This window comes from Meriones unguiculatus, chromosome 10 (genome assembly GCF_030254825.1).
Source record: "Meriones unguiculatus strain TT.TT164.6M chromosome 10, Bangor_MerUng_6.1, whole genome shotgun sequence".
Taxonomy (NCBI): Eukaryota; Metazoa; Chordata; class Mammalia; order Rodentia; family Muridae; genus Meriones; species Meriones unguiculatus.
In genome coordinates this window covers 75,300,148-75,314,315 of record NC_083358.1, presented here as the reverse complement: position 1 = coordinate 75,314,315, position 14,168 = coordinate 75,300,148, and the positions used below count along the sequence as shown (strand labels likewise).

General features: G+C 42.4%; 1 pseudogene; it reads left to right on the top strand.

Moving 5' to 3' along the window:
• Positions 1 to 4,844: 4,844 nt before the first annotated feature.
• On the top strand, positions 4,845 to 11,876 carry LOC110553432 (large ribosomal subunit protein eL34-like; annotated as a pseudogene).
• Positions 11,877 to 14,168: the final 2,292 nt, after the last annotated feature.

Here is a 14,168-nt window from a genome sequence, read left to right as displayed (position 1 = left end):
GAAAGGATTTACTTTGTGTGTGAATGCAGACCCACCTTGTGCCATCCTTTCTTGGTTTCTGTCTTTAACCTTTTCAACAATAACAGCTTCAACAATAAAGGCATGTCACTTGTGTGCCTTTCCATCTATTGGACACACTGTCTCTTCATCTAAGAGTTTGTTTCCTTGTTCTTGTCTGCCTATGATTTTAGCAGAGTCAAGAAACTTCTACCCAGAAGCTTTTATTGTGCAAAAATGTTGTTTCCATAAGATTCCCTGCACTCTGCCCTAGGTTTGGCTATGAGTCTCAGCACCTGCTTTGATATCCTGCTGGGTAGATTCTTTCAGAGGCCCTCTGTGGTAGGTTCCTGCCCTGTTGGAGGGGACAGGAGCTCCACAAAGAAACCAACATAGCCAAAAAATCTGGGCCCAGGGGAGCCTGTAGGGACCAATGCTCCAATCAAGGACCATGCATGGAGAGGACCCAGATCCCCTGCTCAGATGTAGCCCATGGGCAGTTCAGTGTCCAAGTAGGTTCCCTAGAAAGGGAAACTCAGTTGCCTGTTCTTTGATCACCTCCCCCTGGGGAGGGGTGCAGGCTTGCCAGGCCACAGAGGAAGAGGATGTAGCCAGTCCTGATGATCCCTGATAGGCTAGGGTCAGATGGAAGGGGAGGAGGACCTCCTATCAGTGGACTAGGAGAGAGCCATAGGGAAAGAAGAGGGAGGGACTGACGGAGGGTGCTTCAGCTGGGATACAAAGTGAATAAATTGAAATGAATAAATAAAGTTGTTTCAAAGCACAATGGATACGATAAGCCCAAAGAATCCGTAGGGGATTCTGCTGTGAGATCACACCTGCTGTCACAGACAGCCAAAGGGATTTCAGAGAAGAGAGGGGCCTCAAACTGGCTTGACCAGTCCCAGCGATGTCTGCAACAAGAGCAGCAGAATTCTGGTGGCCGTTTCTGCCTGGGAGAGCAAGGGCATGCTCAGACCTGTTTTCCAAGGTTGTGGAGATAACAAACTCATGAAGGCCGTAGCATAGTACAGGCTATGGATGTCTGGAAAGGCTTTTTGCATCCTGCACTGGAAAACCAGTGAGATCCGCTGCTCTCATTTGAAAGTCAAGGCTGTCACTTGGGGTTCTCAGGCGAAGCATGAATGCAGATAGCCCTTTTCACAAGCAACGGTTTGTGGGTGATGTCTGTCACCCAAGCAGGCTTGAGCTGTTTCTGTCAGTAGAGGTGATGCCTTCCTCTCTTCCACTCTATGCTCTGTGCAACCAAACGTACTGGTTGGAATAAGAATGGCCTCCCATGTGTTTGGAATCATTAGTCCTCAGTTGGTGGAACTGTTTGGGAAAGATAAGGGGGCGTGGCCTTGTTGAAGGAGCTCCACCAAGGAGGCAGGCTTTGTCGTGGGGTTTTATCCCAGGAATAGAAAAGTAGCTACAACACTAAATTACTCGTCTTGAAGTGAGTAGTTAGGGCACAGACTTTGGTAGTGGAAGAGTGGGAACCTGGTTCATTTCTGGCACCTCAGCAGCGACAAGCGTAGGCGAACTAACTATCTAACGCTATCATCATTCACTAATAAAGACTTCAAAGCAAAGACAAGTTTGTTAGGACATTTTGAAAAAACACAATAGACATGCATTTATTTCCCCTTGGTGTCACATTTTGCCAGCTTCCTTTTCTGTGGACCATCTGAGCTGCTGGCATTCCTAGACAGGTTGAAAGAAGTCAAATGATTGGTCTACCTGACTCTGAAAAAATGGACACTACATGAATTTCAACTTTCTCATGCTTTAGATTCCTTCCTGGCCTGCCTGCTCTCCATGACCACTCTTGGTTAGGCCTCATTCTCCTCCCAAGCCCCAGTAAATCCACACTAAGAAAAGGAAGTCCAGGGAAACCCAGTGACTTGCCCTTGACCTCACACTTGGTGTCACTCACCAAGCTTGGACTTGCAGCATTTATTTATTAGTTTAAGATGCTCTTCTATTATCAGACTACCTCTGACATTGTAAATAGTTCTGATCCTTAAGATGGATATTTTTTCCTCCCTAAAAATGAATTTTAAAAATGAAGAAATGCCTTTCTGCAGGGTCTTTGGTTTAAGAACTGAAACTATTTTTTTTAAAGGTTTATTTGTAATTTTCATTACATGTAAGCATGTGCATCTGTGGGGGGTGGCATGTGCATACAGTTGCCTGCAGAGGCCTCAGATCCCTTGGAGTTCAAGTTACACAGGGTGAGTGACCCCTTTGCAGCTTTGACAAAGAAAGGGTGCCACCAGGCAAGGAGTGTGGGCTCACAGGATGTTGTGAGCCCTTTGGGGTCCACTGACCCTTTTACAGGGGATGCCGAAGACCCTTGGAAAACACAGATACTTACATCATGTTTCATAGCAGTAGCAGAATTATGGCTATGAGGTGGCAATAAGCATACTTTTATGGCTGGGAGTCACTACAACATGAGAAACTGTATATCAGGTCCCAGCATTAGGAAGGTTGAGAACCCCTGGTCTAGAAGCTAGAAGAAGTAGGAAAATCTATATTATAGCTCAAGGAAGGGAACTGTTTTGCCGAAGCCTTGAGTTTAGTCCTTGTGAGACCCATTTAGGGCTTTGGACCTCCCCCCTCTGTAAAGGAATGAGTTTGTGTTGGTTCTGCTACTACGCTAGTGGAAACATGTTATAGCCACAATATTAAGCCAACACTCCCTCAAAATGTATTTCAAGTACAAACACATTGATAATGCAATTAATAACACACCTTGTTACATTTTTTTAAAGCATCTACTTATTCTTTCAAGTTTGACCTTTAACAAGTTGTATCAAATAAAAAGAACAGCAGATTCTCAAGTGTGATTCGTACTGTGGATTGTGAACTACTCTAGATGTTGAATTTTTTTAGTTCAGCTCAACCCTGTGGGGACATCACCAGGTAGGCTCGCGATGACAATACATCCTTTGTACCTTACAGAGAAGAAGACAGAGACACACAGAAGCTGTGCCACTTGTCAGGGCTCATAAAGCTGGGAAGCTGTGGAACTGGCCCTGGACCAGATCTAACCCTGGAGACTGTTGTACACTTTGATGCTTCCCTCAAATGTTAGTGGCCAAAGACAAGAGCAGGCATAGAGCTTGTCTCTTACCCTGGAGCTACAGTGTTTGTGGAAGCATACTTTCTTCTAGCTCGTAGGTTTTCCTCTGTGGTATTTTTAGCGTTTCCTGTAAGTATGCCATGCTGTTATTTTCGTTCTTTCTCTCCTTAGCACTGATGCTGTCTTCATACAAGAATCACCCCAAATCTCATAACTAGCAGTTATTAGTTATGTGAAGAATTGGTTATTAATTAGTTATTAAAGAATTGGTTGCATCTGTGTTTGCTTGTTTGTTTTGTTTATGCTTGTTTGTTGTTGTTGTTTTGTTTTTTTTTCTCTCCAGTTCAGTCGTCTGGCTCCCTTCTTACCTCTTGCTTATTTCATATTCAAGTGCAGGGGGCTCCTGTGTAGGTTCAGAGGGGCACAAAGACATGAAAGCAAAGTCCACAGACTTAGGTGTATGTTAACAGCTCTGACAAAGGAGATTTACCCTTGCTTGTCTACCATGGACTCTTTTCTGTTTTATTTTCAAATGAACCTTGAGCTTCTTGTATTCCTATGACCTTTTGCATTTAGACATCATGATCTTTTAAGTCTCCATTTTTAACATGGCCTTTTGAGATTTATTAGTTGGGCTCACTTATGCTAATCACAGATAACCAAGACTTTCCTTCAATCGTGTCTTTTCCAGTCTTCAGACGCAGGCAATCAAAATGAATAGTCAAAATTTGTTTGTTCATCTTCAAGGTTTCTTTTCCATTTAAAAAAATGCTTCCCTCTGTGTTTCAGCCCAGGAGTAGTAGAAGCACATGCAGAGTGGCTATTAAATCGGCAGCTATTGTTTAAAGTCCTATCTAAAAAATTTTTTGAGCCAACATCTATGCTTTATGGAAAGCATTTCAAATATGTAAATACTTTGTATTATTATTATTATTATTATTATTTTGGTTTTTCAAGACAGGGTTTCTCTGTGTAGCCTTGCCTATCCTGGACTTGCTTGGTAAACCAGGCTGGCCTCGAACTCATTGTGATCCACCTGCCTCTGCTTCCAGAGTTCTGGGATTAAAGACATGCACCATGATGCCTGGTTATGTAGATACTTATTGACAGACTTAGATGCATATATGGGAGGTGAGCTGGACATGGAAGCTGCTCCACATCTGCCGTACTAAGCCAAGTCCTGCTTAACCCTCTGAACACCTACCTATGTGGAGCAGTTTCGTACTCGCGGCACCACCTGCTCCAGCATCACCATCCACCCACACGCACATAAAACCACACACGTGTGTGGCAGTGCAGTCTAAGCTGGGCATCGTGGCACACACCTGGAATCCCAGCACTTGGGAGGCTGAGGCCAGAGCATCACAAGTGTGAGATCATATGCAACAAGACTGCAAAGAAAAGAAGAAAGAGAAAGATTGGGGGTGGAGGAAGGAGGAAAGGAAGAAGAAAGGAAGGGAATCCAGTTTAAAAATCAAATTACGTAAGACGTTTTAGCTTCAAATAATATTTACTAACTTTAAGTATCACTAGATAACGTAGAAGGTACTTGGCAGATGGGTTAAACTTCCATTTTTTAAAAAAAGCGATAGTTTCCAAAGGGTTTTTATTATTTTTTTTTTATTTTTTACTGTTAAATATCTTCTATTAAGTGACTTTAAGTATTCCACTTAGTTTTAGCCCTTATCTAAACCAATAAGGAAGATATTCTAATCTTCCCAAGAAGTCTGTGTGAAGAATGCCCTCTAGACGAGAAATGGCCCAGCCAGACTTTGTGAATGCCCCCTGCAACCCAGAGGTAAAATACACCCACTTACTGTCTCCCTCATTTGAATGGGGAAGAGCCACCAGGAGTATCAGAAATGCTGGTAACAGGCTTGAAGTCAGGGTAGGATTAGAGAGCAGGAACTCCTAATTCCCAGGATTGTGTCTGGATGGAGCACACATGTGATCTAGCTTTTGTCTCTTTCTAGGTCACATGGAAGTACATCAATCCTATCAGTAGCTCCACTCAACCTTGCCTATCTATTAATTGCTGTAGGGTTGTGGTATTTCACATTATTTGTTTGCTCTCAGGGTTATGGTATTTAAAAGAGACATACATCATACTTCAAGTGGTTGTTGAGTTTTTCCTCACTTGCTTCCGGTTTGCTTTAGAAACTAGTAATACAGTGGGTGGCTGTCCTTCTGTGTCTGGGGTCCTGGAAAAAAAAAGTTGGCAAAGTTTCATAATTAACAATGGTTCAGGGAATCAGACTTCTGCCTTGAACTTCAAGCGAATGAGGTATCAGTTCAGAGAGGGAGCTAGATGTTCTATTGAGGTTTTGTGTGGGTTCAAGTGTTCAAAAATACATAGCTTTTTAAAAAATAAAAGCCATAGCATCCGTTTCAAATTGGTTCCCGAGGTGTTCTTTTGAAAACTGGTTTGGGTCACACAGGGCAGGAAGAAGAAGAAGAAAAAAATTGGGTTATGCTCGATTTAATTCACTTCAGCTTTCAGGATTAAAGTTAACTTAAAGTTAGTGTCTGCCATTTTCGACAGCCAGGTGAGCAGAGAAGAACAGTGCTCTCCCCCTGTAGAGATTTGGAGATATTGATGAAAAAATAACTCGCACAGCTTGAAGGGTGAGATCCAGACCATGGTCACGAGTCACACAGATGATTAACGGTTACTTAATACTTCTTATTTAGATCAGTAAAGCAAGCTACATGTTACTCAATAGACTTTGTACTGATAGCCCACCTAAAGACCGGATGCTATCTGTCTCTTTCTAAGCAAAGCTGTGAGGCTGGGTATGGAGGTATATGATGTAATTGATGGACTTGGGGAAGCCTAAGCAGGAAAGACATGAGTTCGAAGCCAGCCTGTACCTAAGGAGACTGTACAAAAACTACCCAAACAAAGTCACCACAATGAACAAGCTGACAGACCGTTGTGTTATTTGTTATGGCCAACAACTGGTTTGTCTACATTTAAATTAACAAGTATTTCATTTCAAATAGCCACTTGTTTTAACAATATAAAAATGTTCAGTTTTCCATGTTTATAATAGGACCATGAAAATTAAGATTTTATATTTATTTATTTTTTATGTTGTGTGTGTGGGTGTTTTGCCTACATGTACGTCTATACATCAGATGTGTGCCTGGTGCCATTGGAGTCCAGAAGACAGGGTCAGATTTCACGGAATTATCGATAATTGTGAGCTGCCATCGGGTTTTGGTAATGGAACCCAGGTCCTCTGGAAGGCAACTGGGATTTTCTCTCTCTCTTTTTTAAGACAGGGTTTCTGTGTGTAGCCTTGGCTCTCCTGGACTTGCTTTGTAGACCAGGCTGGCCTCAAACTCACAGAGATCCACCTGCCTCTGCCTCCTTGAAAGCTGAGATTACAGGCGTGCACCATCCCACCGAGCTGACAGCTGGTACTCTTGACCTCTGAACCATCTCTCCAGCTCATAACTTTAAAAACCTGTTTTAATTTTATGTTATTGTCATAACATACAAGAACCTCTAAGACCCCATCTTTCAGTTAAGCCTTGAGCTTATCTGAAGGGACTTAAATATTCAATAGAAATAATGAATTACAGTTTATCTTAGGAATGTCTTGATAATACTGTCACCAATTTAGTGTAAAATACCTTGTGTCCTAATGTAGTTTATGTGTGTATAAAACGTCTTACATCCTGATTTGGTTGATGTGTATGCTATAAGAAAATTTTCACTAATTTTTAATTTGAGTTTTGTATTTAGAGGCAGTCTCATTATTTAGTCCTGGCTGGTCTACAACTCACTGTGTAGACCAGGCCGGTCTCAGACTTAGAGCAGTCTTTCTTCTTCTGCCTCCCAAGTGCTGAAATTACATACAGATGTGTGCCACTATGCCCAGCTAACGGAGACTCTTTAAATCACAGTATTTATGATATGACTACTCTGTAAAAAACAGAATAGCAACAAGACAGAAACTGTATGAGCAAATGTGCTTTCTAATAGTCCTAAGCTGCACCAGGTTGAAAAAAAAATTGCAGTAAATTTCAGTGACAGAATTCGAAGGTTTTTAGAACACACATTGGAGGCTACTTCTTAAATAAGGGCAATTTGTTCTGAGCCTACAACACGGGGCAGCTTCAAATGTTTTTGAGGTGGTTCACTTGGCTTGTCTAAAGTTGCACGGTGTGTGGTAACCTACTTAGCCAAGTCCACAGGGCAGAGCAGCCGGAAGGTGATCTTGGGACTTCTGACCATTACAGCTCCAGCTGAACTACTTCTGCTAACCCCCAAGGAAAAGTTCCGAACGTAAAGCCTGGTGTGGCGAATGCACTGCAAAACACTTTAAAATGCAGGTCGCAGGGAGGGGTTTCAGTGAGAAACTTATGAATGGTGACAGGTGTTTGTGTTAAGCATTACTCTTACGCACCAATAGACTGTCACAGAATCTCCCAAGCCAGAGGTTACGTCGAACAGAAACAGGCCCCTCCTACAACATCAAAAAAAAAAAAAAAAAAAAAAAAAAGAAAGAAAGAAAAAAAGAAAAACGAACAAAACAAAAGCCCCACAACATAATGACTGTGGAGTCAGCATTGAATTAGTTCTTTTTCTTGGAGGAAACAAAGCTCATTTATCAACACAGCACGGGCACTGATCACTTTACTCCTGGATATAAAATTGCTTGTTGTGGGATTGGGGATTGATCCTAAGGCCTCATGCCCGTAAGGCAAGCGCAGTATCATTTTACTAACCCTTTACTGGAAGTAAGGTTATTTTGACTAATCATTATCTCATGCGCTATGGTTGCCTTTCCATGGAATAAAACAGGTCATGAAAGTGGGGAACAGCAGAATCAAAGTTTTTGCTTATTTAAAAGTTGTTTTCTGCCTGCCGCCATCTTGGAGTCCTCGGATGTGACCCGTGATAGCTCAGTAATCAATTGGTTTCCCATAGTAAGGGGAACAAGGACTATTTCTAACAGGAACTCAATGACTGGCTCTTTGACCTCCCCACCTCCCAAGGGAGGTGCAGTACTGTTAGGCCACAGAGGAGGACTTTGCAGCCAGTCCTGAAAATACTGATAAAAGGGAGTCATATCTCCCCTATCAGTGGACTTGGAAAGGGGCAGGGAGGAGATGAGGGAGGGAGGGAGGGTGGGATTGGGGAGGGAATGAGGGATACAGGTAGGATACAGAATTTACAAAATGTAACTAATGAGAAAAATAAAATTATTTTAAAAAAAGTTGTTTTCTTTCAATATAGTCAGTGGGTTTTCTCTATCAAGAGTTAGATCAAGAAGTGAATAAAGTGTAATTCATAAAAAAATTAAAAAAAAAAGTTAGATCAAGGACATTCTATGTAGATGGGTGGGTTGTGATGGAGCTGCCTGACAGAGGGAGCCTAAATCTCCCGATGTCATGTTACCTAATGTACGGTGCCCATTAAACTATTAGTTCCAACGTAAGAGAATAAACAATACTGAAGTCTGGGGGACAGTTTGAGATGGATGTTTAAAAGTAGACAAAGCTTATTGGCCACAGAAAATATTTTCTTTGCTTCTTCTTAAGGGGAAAGGAGGTTTGGATTATTTGGTTTTGTTTTGTGCAAAAGCACAGTCATATCGAGAAAATTCCCTGTGGCAGGTCAGATATATGGAGAAAATGAACCAGATGGTTTTCTACAATTATTCTGTAACTTTTGTGATGTGGTCATTTTGCTCCTCTGCTGTTTCGTGACTAAGTGTTTTAGAGTTTTTTTTCTTCTATCATGAAGAAGAAGAACTATGGCCTGGAAGGACTGGGGACCCAGGATCCTTTACACCTCAGAGATTCAGTGATGATGAGGGCTCTCTTTTAGAGACTCTGGAGGAATGCCATTCAGAGATACAGCATCAGTGCGTTAATAGATGATGTCAGGTTTTTTTTTTGTTTGTTTGTTTTTGGTTTTTTTTTTCTTCCTGTAAACTAGAATGTTGAATTTTCCAGCTTTAAAAAAACGGCAACTTTAATATTTTTCGATCGTGAGTCCCTTGAGCTCTGGACTTGTCTGAGGTTTTGCTTTCCCTCCCTGATCCAGTCTGAAGTTCTTTGTCTGCAATTCAATCTCTATTGCTTTAATCATTCTGGATTGTACCGGTGGCTTCTTGCTAATAAAAGAAACAGAGGAGCCAGGCTTGGCATGGGCCAAGTCCCAAGCCTCTTTCAGCGGCAGTAAGACTTTACATATGAATTGTCTGCCCACAAAAGGGTCCACTGTCAGATTAAATTAATGAGCTGCATGTTTTAATCATTAAGGTAATAGCAATATGTGGATTCTTTGCCTCTGTTTTAATCATTTCTGTGTTTTTACCAGCTAGCTCATCAAATGCTTTCTTTTGAGATGCCGTCCCACCTCGCTGCAGAAGAGCTTCTATGTGGGCCAGAAAGAAACGCTCTGGCGTTTTGAGAAACCCCAAATAGCTTCAGGGCTTAGCGAAATTTATAGCTACGTTTTTGTCCTCTAGTGCTTTACTTATTAGGTGGAATCTGGAAAGAAAGGTCTGTGGCCACCATTAGCAAACGGGACCGATGTGGGGTCGGATTCTCAGAGTTGAAGGCAATAAGGAGAATTTGAGGTCTCAGCAACCGAGGTGGAAATGAGTTATTTTGAGGACCGGGGGCAACATTTAGACTAGGTGGGTTGAAAGAGACATTGCCAAGGAAGCCGGCGGGGACTCTGGCCGCTTTGCCTCCTCTGGAACGGCTTTGTACAGGCTTTCAACTTGCAGGTGGGTATCTGCCCGGCAAACCTCAGCCAGAGCCTTTGCAGTTCTCAGAGGCGGCCAGGTGAGCACATGAGAGCACGTTGCCCTCAGCTGACTTTTCTAATAAATAAAGCCTTGATTCAGGCGGCATGGATGGGTGAGTGCTAGCAGCGCTGCTCAGGGATTCAGGCCATGCCCAAGTGAAACCTCCAGCATAGGTCCATTTCAGTTCTCTAGACTTCAGTTTTGCTAAATGAAAGCAACGGTTTTAATAATGCTGTGATGAGTCCAGTATGTTCCCACAGCTTTTGCTCGATAGCTCAAACACAGCCACTTATACATTATGTTCTTCATCTGGCAGTTTTGGGGACAGGGCCTGCAACACTGAGGTTTACCGGGCAGATACCTAGTTGGAAGTCTTCATGACACTGATGCTTCACAGAAGATTTGTTGGTGTAAGGACAAGCAGAGGGTATCTTTTTCTTTCTGGAAACTGAGGAAGGAGGCTGGACTGAAGGATGTGTGAAGGTTAAAAATTAAAAATAGAGGAGAAAGGCTCTCAGATGAGAAAAGTGGAATCTAAAGAGGATAATAGCTTGTCAAGGTCACGAACCTTCTTGGGGATGGAGCCAGAACAGAGAGAACTTTATACCAGCATTCACTGGAGGTAGGCACAGGCTAGGTATCATGCTAGATCTGCTGGGTCCAACATTGCAGCTACAAGCCTCATGGAGGTAGTCAACACTTGGAAGGTGGCAAAAGAGACTGAAGAACTGGATCTGAAATTTCACTCAATTTTCATTTAAGAACCAAAGCAGTGGAAAACATTTTTCTATTAAAGCCAACCTTATTGTTCCCGTAGAGACACTTCTCAGTTTAATCACTAAAAGTTAGTGTCCAAATTGATGTTGGTGTAAGATACATACTAGATTTTGAAGATAGCTTGCCAACAGAATATTAAGTCTTGTTAGTAATTTCTGAAGCGATTGCATATTAAAATTATGACTGATATTCCAACCAAGGACTATATATGGAGATAACCTAAGACCCCTGCACAGATGTAGCCCATGGTAGTTCAGTATCCAAGTGGGTTCCATTGTAATAGGAACAGGGATTGTCTCTGATATGAACTGATTGGCCTGTTCTTTAATTACCTCCCCTTGAGGGGGAAGCAGCATTACCAGGCCACAGAAGAAGACAACGCAGCCACCCCTGATGAGACCTAATTGACTAGGATCAGAAGGAAGAAAAGAAGACCTCCCCTATCAGTGGACTTGGGGAGGGGCTTGCATGCAGAGAGTGGAGGAAGGGAGGGATTGAGATGGGAGGAGGGAGGGAACCACAAGGGGGATTCAAAATGAATAAAGTGTAATTAATAAAGAAAAAAAATTATGAGATATATAGAGTTAAGAAAAAACTAGAATGTTAAAATTATACTCATCTATCTTTTTTTTTCTATTACTTTTTAACATAGTTACTAGAACACTTTATCTGGGAATGCTGACTCATATTTGTAATCTATAATCCTAATACTTGGAAGAGAGGCCAAAGCAAGAGAACTGCTACAAAACTGGGCTACAGAATGAAACACTTAAAAAAAAAATATTAACAAGATTCGACTCTTGAACTCGCCTGCCCCTTCCTTTTCCTCTTCTGGGGAACAGTGCTTAGAGGCATTCAAAATAGTCCAGGGTTTGACATACTGTTGTAGGCTCTCCTACAATAAAGCCTCTAACAAAAGACAAAAGGATTGTTTACCTACTGTAAACCAAGAAGGTTGGGAAAGCACCCAAATCTGCATGCGGTGTGTGGCCAGACTTCGAGGGGTTCGCGCTGTGAGGCCTCACGTCCTTATGAGATTGTCTAAGACAAAGAAGCACGTCAGCAGGGCCTATGGTGGTTCCATGTGTGCCAAGTGTGTACAGGATCACAGGACAGGATCAAGCGGGCTTTCCTTATTGAGGAGCAGAAAATCGTTGTGAAAGCGTTGAAGGCACAAGCACAGAGTCAGAAAGCAAAATAAATATGCAGCTTTTTTAAGTAATAAAAGTCGAGACTTGGTTTAAAAAAAACTATTAAGAATAGAGAGAGGAAAAAGGAAGGAAAGAAAGAGGGGAGAAAGGGAGGGAGAGAGGGAGGAAGGGAGGAAGGAGAGAGAAAAATCTAAATGCTGCAGGTGGTTTGGTTATCCTGGGATTGGGCAGTACTGCACGGGATACTTGAGATACAGTATTCCTTTACTCTAGAGTTTATCACAATTTTACTTGCTCCAGCTTACAGAGAAGGACCCTGGGCTTGAGAGGGGATAGACGCTGGCAGAAAGTCAAACTACCAGGAAATGGCAAGTTCAAGGTTAACAGCAGGGCTGCCTGCGTCTGAAGCCCAGCTCTTGTTCCCAATGTCTGGCCCCAGCACGCTGCATTTCCTGGGTAGATCCTCTGCATCCAAATGGACTGCCCGCTTCACGTGGGCAATGGAAGAATTCCCTTGGCTCATGGAAAACTTTAAGTCAGTCTTAAGTCTCTTTTTATGTTCTGTTCTATGAGTTTCCTGTTCAAAATATTGAAAAGTGAATGCATACAATTAAATCATTTTAGGCATTTTCTCCTATTTTTATTTGCTTTGGGTTTCAATGCTTTTTTTTTTTTTTTTTTTAAAGAGACTACTAGCATAACAATTGGCCCAGCCAATTGCAATTATATTTACCCTTAAAAAACTGGTTTAGTTGTTTTTTTCTGAGAAGCAGGCCATGTGTTTGAAATGAACCTATCAGTTTGCAACAAAGATATTTTGAAAATACTAAAACATTTAAACAAATGCTCCCCTTTAATATTATACATGCCCATTTTCAAGATTTTTTCCTAGGGTTCCCAACTGAGGAATGGATACAGAAATTGTGGTACATTTACACAATGAAATACTACTCAGAAATTAAAAACAAGGAAATCATGAACTTTGCAGGCAAATGGTGGGAACTAGAAAAGATCATCCTGAATGAGTTATCCCAGAAGCAGAAAGACACACATGGTATATACTCACTTATAAGTGGATATTAGACATATAATATAGGATAAACATACTAAAATCTGTACACCTAAAGAAACTAATCAAGAAGGAGGACCCTGGGTAAGATGCTCAATCCTCATTCAGAAAGGCAAAGGGGATGGACATCGGAAAAGGGAGAAAACGAAACATGACAGGAGCCTACCACAGAGGGACTTTGAAAGACTCTTCCGAGCAAGGTATCAAAGCAGATGCTGAGACTCATAGCCAAACTTTGGACAGAGTGCAGGGAATCTTAGGAAAGAAGGGGGAGATAGAAAGACCTGGAGGGGACAGGAAAGCAACAGAACCAAAAACTCTGGGCACAGTGATCTTTTCTGAGACTGATACTCCAAGCAAGGACCATGCATGGAGATAACCAAACCCCTGCACAGATGTAGCCCATGGCAGCTCAGTCTCCAAGTAATGGGAACAAGGGCTGTTTCTGACATGAAGTCAGTGGCTGCCTTCTTTGATCACCTCCCCTTGATGGGGGAGCAGCCTTACCAGGCTGCTTGCTGGGTGTACTGTGCAGGCCGCATCTAGATAGTTCTTTCTGCCTGCTCTTTGAGAGTTAGGAGCTCTAGCATGATTTTATCTGCGTTCTAACATTGGCTCGATGCAGATGCCTAACCATGAGGCGATAGAAGCTCATTTGTAGGAAACCGCCCTCACCAGGTTGGGTGGAAGGCTACCGAGAGATCCCCCGCAGAGACTAAAGCCACCGTGACTGAGGGCCTTGTGGAAGGGCCCTGCCTCCCTCCCAGAGGTAAAAGGAGTCAGTGTGATGTCACACAATCGAGTTGCCAATAGAGGGCACCAGAGGACAGGGAAGTAAATACAGATGAGTGCTTTGGAGCGTTTCTGTGGCTGAAATTACTACTTAAAAGAGAGAAAGAGAGACAGAGACTGAGAGAGACAGAGAGAAGAATGGAAGGAGGGAGACAGAGAGAGAAAACTAAAGCCACCTTTTCTTTTTGCAAAGAGGATATGAATACTTCATTTCCCACGTGTAATTTCTGTGTCTCCAGGCCTGGGTGTCACAGCGATTACCCAGCTAAAACCAGAGTGTGGTTCACAGCTGGTCTGTGAAGTCCAGGGAATCTCTCTCTCTCACTCTTTTTTTTTTTTCCTGATTTGCCAGGGGCCACAGCTTGTTTCTTTCCCCAGTTAGAACATTAGAACCCTGCTCAGCAGCCTCACTTCCACTGGTATTTTCATTATTAGCAAATTAAGTCTCCTAACTGGGAAATAAATTGTCAGAGCAAACACTAGAGCTCTTGCCTGGGGGCCCATGCTTTGTCAATTTC